Below are 15801 nucleotides of genomic sequence, written 5' to 3' on the forward strand. Positions count from 1 at the left end.
ATATATATATATATATATATATATATATATATATATATATATATATATATATATACATATATACATACAACTGACTGTCACAGAATAATACAACTACAACATAAGATATAGAGAGAGGGAAAGAGAAAGAAGAAAGAGCTAAAAATTACATTACATCACATCAATGTGGAAAATTCCAGAAATAAATACACATTAATACAAGATGAACTTGGGAGGTAGATTAATATCAAAATAGAAACAAAGAAAGAAAATTAAGGTGTCACGTCGAGCATATGAAATAAAATCTAACCTATGGAATCTAATTATACAACCAAAGTGTATGTCTAAAGTTTAAAAAAAACTGAATTATCAAATCAGAAAATAAAGGCAAATCGTAATAATAAAAAAAAAAATAGAAGATAATGGTAGGGAGAAGAAGACTAGCAATAAAGAGTAAAGAAACAGGACAGAAACTAAATGAATGACAGGTACCATGTTTGGATTGAAACCGGATCCTATTTAACAACAATACCATGAACACATAGTGGGTATGCTGGTACAGTCACAACAAGCTAGATAATGAGGTTAGTGGGCTTGAAGCACTTGCATGTGCAGCCATTCTTTTCACTAAAATAACTTCTGACTTAATGCACACACACTGAAAGAGATATGAATAGAAAAGATAAGACAAAAAATTTGTCTCCCTTAAACTTGGGAGTCTCTTAAGAGCCAGCCAGCACTTAATTCCATTTAGTTAAGGGCATGACGGATAAAGCATTTTCCTGGAAAGGATGCCGGTCTGCATCAGATTAAAACATTCCCAGTTTATTTGGTACCACTTATCCTTGGTACATTGAATTAGGTAAATGAGTTGTTCTACAAAACGAAATGGTGGCAGCAGATTTAAAACGTGATTTTGAACAGACTCTAAGCTCTCATCTGTTTATTGATTTAGAAGCAGGCATGGCTGTATAGTTAAGAAGTTTGTTTGTAGTTTCAGATTCAGTCCCCCAAATTTTACTCATAAGGCACTTCTTTGGTAGAAGACACTTGCCTCAGGTACTATACAGTAGAATTAAACATGGAATGATGTAGTTCTGAAGAAAACTTCTTCACCTCACAGCCAAGCCTATTTCAAAACAGTCCGCGGCTGACCAAAGCCTTATGAGTAGATTTGGAAGATAGATACTAAAGGAAGCCTCATGCGTGTGTTCACTGTCTTGACACCATGTGATGGTTGTAAACAAACTTCACCATCATACAAACAATGTTGTTTGTTTTCAATCTTTCATAAAAAGCATACAGCTATGGGGAAAGAAATTACTTTGTTTGTTAATAAATGAGGATTTGCAACAGGAAGGGCATCTGGTTGTAGAATAACTGCCTCAGCAAATTCCCTCTGATCCATGCAACCATGGAAAAGAGAATATTAAACAATGATGTGGATATATATTACATTAATATTACATGACATTAGTGGGTTTTCATATCGAGAATTGTCTCTAGTTGTTGGCATTTCCTTCATCTAAGTGCAGAATTATCTGGTGGAAAGAGTGGGAACAATTCCTTCAAATCAGTGAAGTGCAGTCAATTCTGCTGGTAGCTGAAGTGTTCATTTAAAATTTGCCAAGAGAAATGAAAAGGATTTAAAAAAAAAAAATCAGAAAAGGCAAAAAAGTTAGAAAGACATTTACATTGGTAAATAGTTAAGTGAACGAATACTACAAAAGTTACTTTACAAATAGCCAAGAGAAGTAAAGCCTCTTAGTATAAATAAACAATTAAGTTTCTCGATCGAGTGGCCACAGAACACTGACAGCTACTGTGAGAAAGATTATTGTTCTAATATGAATTATGTACAATAAAGCTGGAAGTAAGGAACAAGCACAAGCATGTACAAACATAAACTATAAACTTGTTTCACAGATTTTAAGAGTAAAAAAACTGATCTTGGGCAGCAAATTGGCAGTTGTTAGCATGCTAGAAAGAACACCTTGGAAAATTTCTTCCAAGTTCAAACACAGCCAAAATCAACTTTGCCTTTCGTCCTTTCACAGTCAATAAAGAAGTACCAATCCAAAGCAAGTCTGGCCCTTTGGGTTCTAAGTTGAAATCCCACTATGGCCAACACGGATGCTAAACCAGGTGACAAACTAATTCTATTACCCAAGTAGTGAAATTCACCACTCTGCTGTAAGTATTTACACCAGGTTTCTGCTTTGAGGATACCTTCCTCACTCCCTTCCTCTCACCAGCCTCAGAAACCCTGTAATGAACAAGTAAACAGGTACTGCCTTCCCCACCAACTAATGGACAAAAAAGAAAAAAAAAGAGAGAAAAAAGACTGCCTTACTGGATCAGCACAATTGCCATTAGTCACGGAGCAAGCTGGTGGGGGAGTGAATATATACAAAGGAAGTCAATAACCTATGAGATATTAAAAAAGATGCCAGCTATTTCTTTAGCTAACGGCAAAAGTAGAATAGAAGAGACTGATTAATCCTCAATTATAAATGATTTCTTTCGTCAGCACCGAAACTACAGTTGATTAAACTTTAAGAGTAAAAACCACTGATGCTTCATCAACCATACCATCAATCTATTACAACCATTTTATTTTTGTCTGTTTTTATCAGAGTTTGATAAATGTGACAAATATATTGTTCTTGTCCATTGTTTACATCATTGAATATGCAATAGAAAGAAAGTGAATTATTTAGTTATTCAGTTAACTCTGGTGAGAAATACACTAGAATGGTGGTTCTTGTTGTTGGCTGCAGAACAGACTTGGGTGGGGAGAGAGAGTAAACAAAGAAGAGAAAAAATTGTAAGCCAAAGGAATGTCGGTCAATTATACAACCCCAAGCACTGCTTCTAGCAGTAAGCTAACCCCCTCCTCAGAGTACCTATTGACAGCTAACAACAAAAAAATGTGTCTTGCCAATGGACAGGATGTAATATGTGTAGGCAACACAATTTTAAGACTTTGACCATTGTCCAGTAAGTAGTTTAACCCTTTAGCATTCAGATTATTCCGTCAAATTTAATGCTTTTTATTCACCTTGTTTTGAATTAACCTTGCATTATTTCTCAGCTTTGAGAGTTCAATGATGTGATTATTTTCGTTTAGAATGACATTGTAAAATAGCTGTAAGAAGTTGGATCTGGCCTGTTTAAACATAAAGGAGGCAGAGAATATTTTGGTTGGATATGGCAGGTTTAAATGCAAAAGGGTTAAAACACTATTAAGCAAGAACTCGGATGGGATAATGGCAAATAAAAAAATAGAATATAGATCATTGTTCCCTTCAACTCCTTTAACCCTCTAGCATTTAAACCGGCCATATCCAGCCAAAATATTCTACCTGTTTAAGTTCAAACTGGCCAAATCTGGCCTCTCACACCGACCCTACAATATCATTCTAAAAATTAATGTTTACCTCAAAAAAATCTCAAAGTTACAAGATAATGCATTCTTAATTCAAAACAATATGAATAAATAAGCATTGCTTTTCACAGAAGAATGTGAATGCTAAAGGGTTAAAGTTCCCTTTTGGAAAAACATGACAATAGAAGAAAAATATTGTAAACCTACCTTCACAAGACAAAATGAATGGAAATGTCCTTATTGATATGCTTAGTGATGAGATAAGATAGATAGATATATATATCCGATAGCAAAAATATCCAATGATTGATTATTTTTGTATATCCAAAGATTTTGAAGAGATATCAAGATGGGATGCAGCAGCTGTGGTAGATTGTTGGGGGAAGTTGCTAAGTGAATTGCAACTTGACCATAACTGCATATTTTGCAGCCAAATAATGAGGAAAACACATTAAAAGCAGCAGACACCTGTGGAGACAAATGGAAGATCATTAGTATAGGAAATAGGAAAGTTAAAATTAAGAAGAAAATGGAAATGAAATTTAAATAATCATAGACATTAATTTAAGTAATCATTGATAGGAATTTATTTAATCATTGGTAAAACTTAATTAAGCATTGATATGGAAAGCAGACACAAAATGATAACGGCATCATCTGTATCATCATCACTGCCACCATCATCATCATTAGTGTTAAATAAACATTGAAGACAGATGAAACTAAAAGTAGCCCAAGTCAGCAAAAATATTTCAATAAAGGTTCTCATTTGCTCAGCAGGATCCAAAACGCTTGGAATTTCCCTCAGAAAATCAGTTTTGCTTGGCTGGGGTGGGGTCCAGAGTTCATACATCTCTCCCATAACACAGAAACTTATTCGAACTGGCAATTATGACTAGGAGTTTGTTTTCTGATTAATGCAGAACAAGTCTGCATTAATCACTGCACCTGCCACCTAACCAACTCGCTGTTCTTAAGGTATTATACTGGTGTTGATGGGATTGCCTGCTGACAAACAGAAGCTAATGGTAATATGGCAAGTGCCTTCTACTATAGCTCAGGGCTGACCAAAGCCTTGTGAGTGGATTTGATAGACAGAAACAAAAAGTATGTGTGTGTGTGTGTGTGTGTGTGTGTGTGTATATAAAATAATAATTAAGCAAAGGTTGACTTCTATATCATTTGGTTAAACTTAATGCCCTCACTGGTACTGCAGTGCATCTGATATTTAACATACCCAATTCTCAAATGGATAAGTCAACGAAGATGTACATAAATATCTGTAACAGCTTACTGGCCTTTGCACCAAGCTGTTTTTCCATGGATACATTATATGAAGATCATCTTCTGAAGTACTATGTACACACACACAAACACAGGTAGACCGAGGTAGAACACATTTATGTATGCAACTTAAATCTCAGTAACTGATGGATGTAGAAAGTAACACTTTTTTATTACTATTATCACACAGGCTGTAAGGTTAAACTGTTTGTCATTTTGGTATAAATAGCTGAGGGTATTGACTGCAGCATGACAACCAAGAACACAAAAAAAAAAAGAAAACAAAAATCTATCTAAATTTAGCCTGAAATCAGAACAACCACATCACGAACAAGAATAATATGAAGAATTTATAAAGGTGATGGACCTCAAAGCCTAGTGTGGTGAATCAATCTCAGTTGGCACAGTAAAAAGAATTTCATTTGGCACACCTGTCTGGTTCTGAAAATACATATTTTCTTGTTGCTCTTAAGGCATCAAAAGGTCATCAACCAGCATCCACCCTTTCCTGCTCACAGCTTTACTGCAAGGAGGTTTATCTACTATATTAGTAGAATATGAGAAGATGGTAAATAGTAAACATGATTTCATATTGAGGAAGAAATCCAAAAATACGTAGCATTTTATTTATGCTCCAAATTAGCACCAATAAGATTCTAAAAGAAATTAATTAAGTGCTCACTTGTCCAGCAATGCCAAACACAATAATACCTAAGCTACAATTCAGCAGTAAGAATTCCCAACATTTGCCAAGGGCTACGGATGTTTGGAATCAAAGCTACAAATTCTAAGGCCGAATACAATTGATTAAAATCTCAGTATGATTGACTTCCCTCGAAGATTGAAAAGAAAAAAGCAGTAAGCACAACTAAATACTGTAGAAACAATTTATTTGATGCTCTACCAATATTGGCACTCACCAGCCTAATAATAATAATCCTTTCTACTAAAGACACAAAGCCTGAAATTTGAGGGGAGGGGACTAGTCAACTACATCAACCCCAGTGTTTCACTGAAAGAATGAAAGGCAAAGTCAACCTCAGCAGAATTTGAACTCAGAACATATAGACGGACGAAATACTGTTAAGCCTTTTTGCCCAGTGTGCAAGTCAAAGAGCAAGCTAGCTTGTGTCGATAACAAAACTCACAAACACACACAAAAAAAAAACCCACTGAGGTAGCTGAAATCATTCTCAAGTTATGGGGGCAATAAAACTAGCCAGCTCAATTCCAACATATGAAACACAAATAAATATACTCAACATACAGGATTAGTTTCAAATCCTTTATAATCTCCCCATTCAATTTTCTTCCTTTATGTGGACATTTATGTCCACTCTTTCCTCAAAGTTATCTATTTGAACTTGCTGACATATGAGGTGTATATGACTAATACTCCTCTACCTGAAAACATCCAACTAACTGTACATAACATTTTAACCTCCTCTTATTCACAACCTTTTATTTTTAATCAGGTTACTCCAGTTCTTGTCATAGCAGACAACACTAATTGCTTAATTAGTCAATTCGTCTTTTCTGAAGCCGTAAAAAAAAAAAAAAAAAGCCGAAGCACACGCTGCTCCAATTATTCCTTTCAACAAACAGACAACAGGTTATTTTTCTTTTTGGCTTGCACGACTCCAAGATTCATTGCCAATATACAACCGCACTTTCAGAAAGCATTCTTCTATACTGATAAGGAACAATTCAACAAAATATCAAGCTACTATAATTACAAAAAGAGCAGAAAAAAAGTTTCACTGTCAGCTATGAATATGTATTAAAGTGCTTGTCACCTATTCAAATAGAAGATGATTGGTGTGACCAAACAATATGTGGTTGGCATCCACAATATGTAAGTACATAGTCAACAAAAGCTTCTCAATAATGTTCTAAAAGGAGACCATTTCTGCCAACTCTGAAATGAGCACTCCAACTGGAAAATATCCTGGATGAAAAGACAGCAAGCAGAAGATAATGTCCTTGAGCAGCTATAAAGTCACTACTGGAATACAATGTTAACAGATAATGAAGCATGGTGTTTGAACTAATAGGCGCAGGAGTGGCTGCGTGGTCAGTAGCTTGCTTACCAACCACATGGTTCCGGATTCAGTCCCACTGCGTGGCACTTTGGGCAAGTGTCTCCTACTATAGCCTCAGGCTGGCCAAAGCCTTGAGTGGATCTGGTAGACAGAAACTGAAAGAAGCCCGTCATGTGTGTGTGTGTGTGTGTGTGTGTGTTTGTCCTCCCCAACATCACTTGACAATGGATGCTTGTGTGTTTACGTCTCCATAACTCAATGGTTTGGCAAAAGTGGCTGATAGAATAAGTACAAGGGCTTACAAAGAATAAGTCCTAGGGTTGATTTGCTCGACTAAAGGCAGTGCTCCAGCATGGCCACAGTAAAATGACTGAAACAAATAAAAGAATAATGAAAAATTGGTATTGATTAATTTAAATCCAACTAAAGTTTACTTTTTGGAGAAACGATAGCTAGGAATTATTAATACCATTCAAAACAAATATCATTAACAAGACTGTGGTCATGCTGGAGCACTGCCCTGAATGGTTCAGTCAAACAAATTGGCCCCTGTATGTAAGTCCAGTACTTACACTAATGATGTCTTTTGCTGTACTGCTGGATGTCAACAAACCAACACCAGTTAAGTACTAAAGTGAGCTTGTATCTATGTATGTATATGTGTGTGTGGGGGGGGGGTATAAATTGATAGATTGTTAAACAGACAGACAGACATAAACAAATACAGAGAGAGGAGAGAGAGAGATGGAGAAGCAGATGGATAGATGGATAGATAGATATATAAACAAACTAGGAGTAATAACTCAAAGTAACCAGTGGCTTGAGGATGTATTCTAGTAAATATTAGGTGCTAAGTGTACGTATAATTTTCAAAAGAAGTAATCATTGACTCAATTAGCTGAAGCAGTGAAAGAACTAAAGACTTCCGTCAAAATGAAATCGGTTAATAAAACAAATTACTAAACACCAAAGTTAACAAACTAGTTAGTTTAGCAACAGCAACAAGCCATAAAAGAAAAAGAAAAGGTTAAGCCAACAACACAAAAGCAAAATAATAAAACCATAAAGGCAGTGGCGAGCTGGCAGAACCATTAGCACACTAGACAAACAAAACACTTTCATTTCATTCGACTATGTCCCGAGTTCAAATTCCACTGAAGTCAACTTCGTCTTTCATCTTTGTTTGGGGTTAATAAAATAAGTACCAGTTGAGCACTGGAGTTGGTGTACCTGACTAGCTCCCTTCTCCAAAATTGCCAGCCTTTTGGCACCAAAATTTGAAACCAATATTAAAACCACAAAGAGATGAACGAAGTTCGAAGTTAAATTACATACAGAGAAATTTCAAGTGACCACTAGAAGAATTCACTAAGGCCCTGCACCAGTGAGAGTCTGAGTTTGTACATTCATCAAAGGGTTCTCTCACCTGAAACCAACATTTCTTCCTTTTAACAACACACTGAGGTAACTAAACTGTCTGATGATTAATAAGTCAGCCACACCTACCATCACCCTATCTGTATTCACTTGTGACATGCTACTTGTGTTAGTCATACAAATCAATGACAGTGCTATTGATTAGTAAACAGTCTATGTACTAATCATACAAAATACCACTGGCAATATAATCGCAATTGCATAACAAGGATTCCTTTTTAGTCTTTTTCCTAATGCTTCGAGGTAATCCTACTTTTGAAAAAATATATTTGGGAGGCAGCGGGTGGGTGAAGAAGAGAGTGCAGGGTGCATTGATTGCTAGGTCATTTTACTCCCCATATGAGCAATCTATTATTGAAGAAGATATTATTAACCATGGTGGAATTTAAAGGAAAAGGCATGCAATACAAACTGCTATAAAGCTTCCCATCTTTCTTACTTAGTCATCACTAGACAGCAATAACAAACAAACAAAAAATAATAATAATAAAAGAAAGCAAAACAATAGCACTTACAATTAAGAAATGACATTATAACAAACAAATAAGTAAAAATGAAATAAGTGGATTAGCAACAATTTGGGTAAATATTCTCAAATTTTCCAGATTAAAGTATCAGAAGATAATGTTAGCAAAAAACTTATAGATATATAAGGAAGAAATAATTATTTAAAGCGTTCAAGTTTCATGATGGCATTGCAACAGAGAACTTTCTTACAGACAAGACACAAGTGTAGATCAATCTAGATGTAAGACAAAATACACAACTAAGACATCAAAACTAGACATAAATGGACATCAGTTCATATATTAAAACACCTGCTTTAACAATCCTTCTATCTTGAAACAATATTTCCTGCACAGCAAGAAATCTCATTAATTTATGAAACTTAAAAAATATATTTCACTCCAGTCATCTGCTCTTTAAATATTCATCAGAACAGTAGAGATTTTGCATAAGCAAACTTCAAGTGAAAGGTACACACCAGGTAACAGACTGCAGCAACATGGAAATATACAAGTTAATAGAATTTACGATACAAGCATTTTGAACTAGCATATAAAAACAATGATGATTTGTCAGTTCCTTTAAAGCAATATATAGGAAATCTATTTTTCTTTATACTCTATTATGTACATACATAATATCATCATAGTTCTAGCATCTACTTTGCTGTGCTCATATGGGTTAGATGGAGTCTATGGATACAGATTTTCTACAACCAGACGCCCTTCCTGTTGTAACCCTTTATCTCCCAATGGCCAAGTCATGTTTTCACAGAATACCGGAAATGAATGACATTCATTTACAACAAACATGCAAATGTCAAGATAAGGAGACATAAGCGCGCGCGCGCACACACACACACACACACACACACACACACACACACACTCATAGATATTAGGGTGTCTTTCAGTATCTGCCAACCAAATCTGCTCACAAGGCTTTGGGCCAGCCTGAGGCTACAGTAGGTAACATTCATCCAAAGTGCAATGCAATGAGGCTGAACCTGAAACCATGTAGCCAGGAATGTAATCCTTGTTAATTTAAGCAAGAGAAGATGAAAAATGTAAGAGCAAATTCCTTGCAGAAAAGAGCAGACAACTAAAAATGTTTTTTTTTTTAAATACAAAAAAAAAAAAAAATTAGGCAATTTTTTAAAAAGTAACAACCACCAAAATCAAAGAGAAAGTAATTAAATGTGAATTGGGTAAACTAGTTTCAATAAAGCTATTTTCAAAATGAACTTTCTGTACAAATGTTAAAAAAAAAAAAATTAAGTCATTGACATAGCTAGTTGTTTTTTTTTGCTTCAAGAGATCCACTAAAAATAATTATGTATCTAAATGTATAATTGTGAGGAGGGTTAATGAGACAAGTCTATATGGGTGGCCTGCTAAAAATAGCAGCAAAATCTCCCTCAAATTACAGGCTGTCTTACAAAAGAACACACAAGATGATGATGTCTAAATAAAAGATGCATTTGATCATAGATCTGCTGAATCAGGCCTAACCTGTGGTTAAATAACCACAACAATGGCATCTATAAGTAAACAAGCAAACTTTTGTTTAAATAATTGCTTAACCTACTCGGAAAAGCAGCTGAACTTCTCTCAAGTCAGAGGGTACCATCTTTAGAAAGGGAAAGTCTCAGAAGATTGTATTATAGAAATAAACAAATAAATGAAGAGATAAGATGGTCATAATGGAATGCTATTTGATCATAGATCTGCTCACTCCTGGCTGACCTAAGGTTAAAATACTAGTATTACATTACTCCAATTCTAATTCTTCCACGTAATTTGGTATCACAGTATCATAGCAACTGAAACATGGACCAGTGGAGAACAAGCAGCAGCAGCAGAGTGCTCAACAGTTTAAAGAGTAATCGGAGTAAAGTCTATTTTAGAGTGGTGTGATAAAAAAATAACTGAAATATTTTCACTAAAAGCAAAGATAAAAGGAAAAAAAACAATTACAGAAAAACAAAATAAAAATGAAATAAAGAGAGGCATTATATAAAATTCTGATTATGAGTACAATATAAATTTTAGGTCATATGACCACACCCACCCTTCTTTCTCTACATCCCCCTCTCTCTCTGGCCACAGTTTGCTATTCAACCAACTTTCAGTTTCCTCATATGAGATCTGACCTAGAAGCAAAGCAGGTTGCGCACATAGTTTACAGATTACATTTTGGTGAAATGTCAAAGCAAGCTTCCATGGTGGTGGGGGTGGTAGTGATGGCAACAGCCAAGTTCTATTTCAGGAGTGTTCTATGATAACACACTAGATGGACTGAGGCAGAGCTTTGAAGAGTAACATTGAGAGGAATCTAATTCCACTGCATTTCATACCCACCAAAATCCCACCTACCTGAACTGAAACTGTTTTTTTTTTTATGACAACAGAGAGGGGGGGGGGGAGAAGATAAAAACAAAAGCATGTGACTTTTATGAAGTCGTTGACATCCCTTTTATGCTTTCGAATTGGAACATGTTTGCTCACAGCCAAAACTGTCACACACAAGGAAATGTATGCACATGCACACACACACAGCCCATTTAATACTTGTCATATTTCTAATGAAATAAATATGCATCAACAGATTTTGAAAGCATGAATTCAGAGGGATTTAATGAATTAACTTTGTGTGTGTGAGAGGGGGAGAGAGAGAGAGAGAGAGCAGTGTATCCTACACACACACACACGTATGCATGACTGTGTAGTTATGTTTGTTTTATAACCATCTGGTTCGAAGTTCAATACCATCAAACAGTCCCTTAAACAAATGTCTACCATAGCCTTAGAGTGACTGCTTGTGTGTGTGCTTTAAAGTTATTGGTGCAATACCCAGTTTTTGTATAGAAAGGTACGATGGAGGAGATCAACTAAAAATCTTAAGGCCATTGTTTACTGAGTTAAGGAAGTCCAATGTCTGAAATCAATAAATAAACAACAACAAACAAAGAAAAAAAGCTGTTAGGAATATAGGTTAACAAAAAACTTCCCAACAAAATTACAATGAAAGTTTGTATTACTCTGTTACAAAATGATACATTTTAAAGTGTTCATATTCAAATTGCAAACTTTCATTTTCAGCAGTTTGGTTTCAAAAAGTGCTACTAACAGTGTAATCTTTTCATGTGGCACTGAGCATGCACTACTTGGGAGAAAAACTGTGGCCACATAAACTCAGACGAATCAAACATTTCCACCACAGGTAGAGGGGAAATTAATCAAAAATATAACAAAACATCAACAGCTATTTCACTTTTATTACGAGAGAACAAACAAAGAAAACAAAGCATCCCTTAAGTAGTTGCCTGTATTACTAAAAATCTTTATACACCAGCCATGTCTTTCTAAAAGTTGGTTACATTGGATTATGGGCACACTTATACTAATAATTCTTTATATTTCCCCAATGATTTAACCCTTTAGCATTCAGACTATTCTGTTAAGCATAATGCTTATTTATTTATTCAAATTTACTTGAATTAATCATGCATTATCTTACTGCTTCTAGATTTCAATGATGTGATAATATATTTTTTTAGAATGACACTGCATGGTTGGTGTGAAAGGTTGAATTTGGTCAGTTTGCACTTGAAACATGTAGAATATTTGGGCCTGGTATGGCCAGTTTAAGTGCTAAAGAGTTAACTACAAAGAAGAGTCAACTTCAGAATTAAGGTCACCACTACTTTGGATCAGTAATGAATTTAAAATATAAATTGCTTCTTCATGTTGTAACATGAAACAGACAATAGATAAACAAACATCTCTCACTATCTCTATCACTCACTCATTCCAAGATAGGAGGAACGAGAGTTTGTGGCAGGGAAAACAGGACCAGATAATGTGATATGATATCTAGATGACTTAGATGTAGAATTATTACATCGTTGCTATTTTGTTAAACTGTCGTATGTCCAAATCTTGGCCAAATGCGTTTTTTTTTGTTTTTTTTTCTGTATTTATTTTTGCTTGCAATAGCTGGTTCTTTTGGTCTATCATATCTCTAGCTTGTTTCTGATGAAAATTGTCAAAGTCTAGTACAACGGTTTAGCATTTTTTTAAAGTGTCGTAAGTCCTACATATGACAGTTTTGCGAAAATATTTCTGACTGAAAATATCATACATAATGTAGAGTTACGCATTTTATGCACCCAATAAAGTATTATTGTTAAACTGAAACTGTTGCTAATGTAATAAGAAATGGAATGGTAAAACTACTTTTTCGTTTTCTGAAATGCAATGTTTTGGACTTAGACGCTTTTGCATAATAGCAACAGCATGTACTACCCGAATTACACAAGAAAACTCTAAAGACCAATGGAACATTTTTTTCTAGTATTAATGAGGGCAGAAGCGGTAAAAGGTGGAAGGTCTTAAGCCTTGTATATCCAGAGTACATTGCCTGCCCCTGGGAGGTGTACATAGTATAATAAAGTGATGTGCTCATGAGTTTATCCCAGTTTCCATAGCACAGATTTTCATGGTTCATACATATCTGAAGAACTATGACACAACTAATAAAGTTACCAACCACACTTTGGCCAGACAACAAACAGAAATAAAAATTACAATGCACCAGCCAGTCACCCAATGATAAACTGGACATAACTCCAAACAATAAGCTCTTGTTTCTTATCTAAAATGCATTAAACAAAACGAAGGTGGTGGACAGAGGAAGATATATGAATACCAAACACATCAAAAAGAAAGATAAATGATCTTTATCTATTTGGCATTAACAAAACCATGTAACTAAGGAGAGGTAAGAAAAATCTTAAATACAACAACAACAAAGACAATATTAATCACATCCACCACTCTGAAAAAATTAAGCCGGAAAAGGAGGCATAAACCAACAAACAAAAGTAATAAGTACATACATGAAAACGCACGCTGTCAGCAACAGAACTGAAGAGAAAATAAACATTCTAATAATGGTAGTAGCTAACCTCTACAGGCAGTCAAATGCATCAGTAAGTATGTCAGCTTTAAAAAGAACAATTACTGTTTGAAATAATATTTTTTTTTTCTTTTATTCTTTTTTTGGCAAGAGAAATAGAGCAGTCACTTTTGAAGTTCTTTCAAGATCACAAAACTGCTGGCAAGCACACACGTAATAGTTATTATCATATCTGGTGAATTAGTCTAGTCTAAACTGTACATAACACTGTGTCACCGTCAATGAATTTAACCCTTTCAAATTATTCTGAATTATCGATTTCTTACAATAGTCTCAAGGCTGTATATTTGTACAGAAAAATGAAACGAGCTTGCATGACATGTAAGCTGCCTCATCCAACCCTCTCTCTCTCTCTCTTCAGGCAATATGAAATTTAAAAGAAAAGAAAAGAAAAATTAAACTAAATCACCAACTTTGCAGGCAGCATCTTCACTTATGACCTTCAAATCTTGCTGTGCAAGATAAGACATTACATAAAAAGGGTAAAAATCCCAGAATAGCTTCTTACTTATCTAACAGAGGCAGAATTTGAGGCCTAAATTTCTTAGTTCAAATCCAGCTAACCTTAATATTTATTCCTGAGACATAGGTGGCAGTTATGGGTGTGATAAAAAGATCTTAAATCTTAATGACACACAAAGCAAGAAATTATACATAAGGAAAAGTGAAATTCTGAGGTCTTCAATTCTTTTTTCTCTGGGGCATTAACCAACAAAAAACAAAATGACTATACCACTGAGAGCTACGACTATTGCCAATTTGTGTATCCTCACTCTATAATGATACAACACTGCTTATAGGCAGCCCAACCAAGCAACAGTTGAGCAAATAATAAAATAAATAAACCTTAGTACTATGTAGATGTGTTAGTCAGTGAGTTATTTCCTTGTTGGTCACAACTGCCATCAGATAAACCAACTCAAGATTATCTTGAGTCAACAAAAGAAGCTTCTATGTAGCCATACTACCAACTATAAACTTCAACCAAATCTTTTTCTCATTCATAACCTACAGCCTTAAATATAGAAGGATGCATTGGAAAATGTACTTTCTGATGGCATGGTCACAACTAGAATGTCTTTGGAACTTGATGAGAACCGACTTGTTGGAATAATGCATGCTATAGTCATTGAGCTATGGCCCATAGTGAGTAATATAACTACTTGAAAGGCAAAAATTGAGTTTCACTAGAGTCTATTGCAATCAAGGTCTTGATGTAATATCAGAACCTGTCAAGTAGAGTTATGTTACTCACCATGGGCCACAGCTCAATGACTATAGCATGCATTATTCTAACAAGACATATGTATGTCTTGTTGCATCTGGTCCTTCAATGATATATTTGTATTCTCAAGAAGGGGTGCTCCATCAGCAGTGATCTAAGGCCATGCAGTAACAACAGCAAAAAGAGATCAGATTAATAGAAAATCTATTGGGAACCCACTGAATAAGATATCTATTCAACAAAAACAAAAATCCAGACCAGTCAATGTTGTTGCTTGACTTCCTAGACATAACAGCCAAATCCAGATTAACCACACTATTTTTAAAAAAGGACACACTGAATAACAGAGTATTCTGGAAAATAAAAAAAGATGTGTTGGTCTCGGTTGGAATGCCTTGAGATCAGTCTATTGACTATTAGAATGGACATGAAATTATTTTATGCAATCCATTTTATTTCAAGATAAGGGTGTGATATGCAGGTGATTTGGCTGTTATTTCTAGTAGATGGGGAAAAAAATACACACACAAATCATGGGCAACCTGTGTCCCCATGAGACTTTCCGAATGGCAAACTTAATGAAAAACTAGTTTGAATTGGTTTTATATGTCATCATCATCATCATCATCATCATCGTTTAACGTCCGCTTTCCATGCTAGCATGGGTTGGACGATTTGACTGAGGACTGGTGAAACCGGATGGCAACACCAGGCTCCAGTCTGATTTGGCAGAGTTTCTACAGCTGGATGCCCTTCCTAACGCCAACCACTCAGAGAGTGTAGTGGGTGCTTTTACGTGTCACCCGCACGAAAACGGCCACGCTCGAAATGGTGTCTTTTATGTGCCACCCGCACAAGCCAGTCCAGGGGCACTGGCAACGATCTCGCTCGAAAATCCTACAGGAGCCAGTCAGGCGGTACTGGCAACGGCCACGCTCAAAATGGTGCATCTCATGTGC

At 35.4% G+C, this 15801-nt stretch overlaps 1 protein-coding gene across 4 annotated transcripts in view; it reads right to left on the reverse strand.

Annotated features, from left to right (window-relative positions):
• LOC106874741 (C-terminal-binding protein) overlaps nt 1-15801 on the reverse strand; it is a 185466-nt gene that overhangs the window by 131059 nt on the left and 38606 nt on the right. For all 4 annotated transcript variants that reach the window (XM_014922579.2, XM_014922582.2, XM_014922581.2 and 1 more), the window contains exon 2: nt 3575-3835. The gene's annotated coding sequence lies outside the window, so the exon portion shown is untranslated. The remainder of the gene's footprint in view (nt 1-3574; nt 3836-15801) is intronic.

Source organism: Octopus bimaculoides, chromosome 14 (assembly GCF_001194135.2).
Source record: "Octopus bimaculoides isolate UCB-OBI-ISO-001 chromosome 14, ASM119413v2, whole genome shotgun sequence".
Taxonomy (NCBI): Eukaryota; Metazoa; Mollusca; class Cephalopoda; order Octopoda; family Octopodidae; genus Octopus; species Octopus bimaculoides.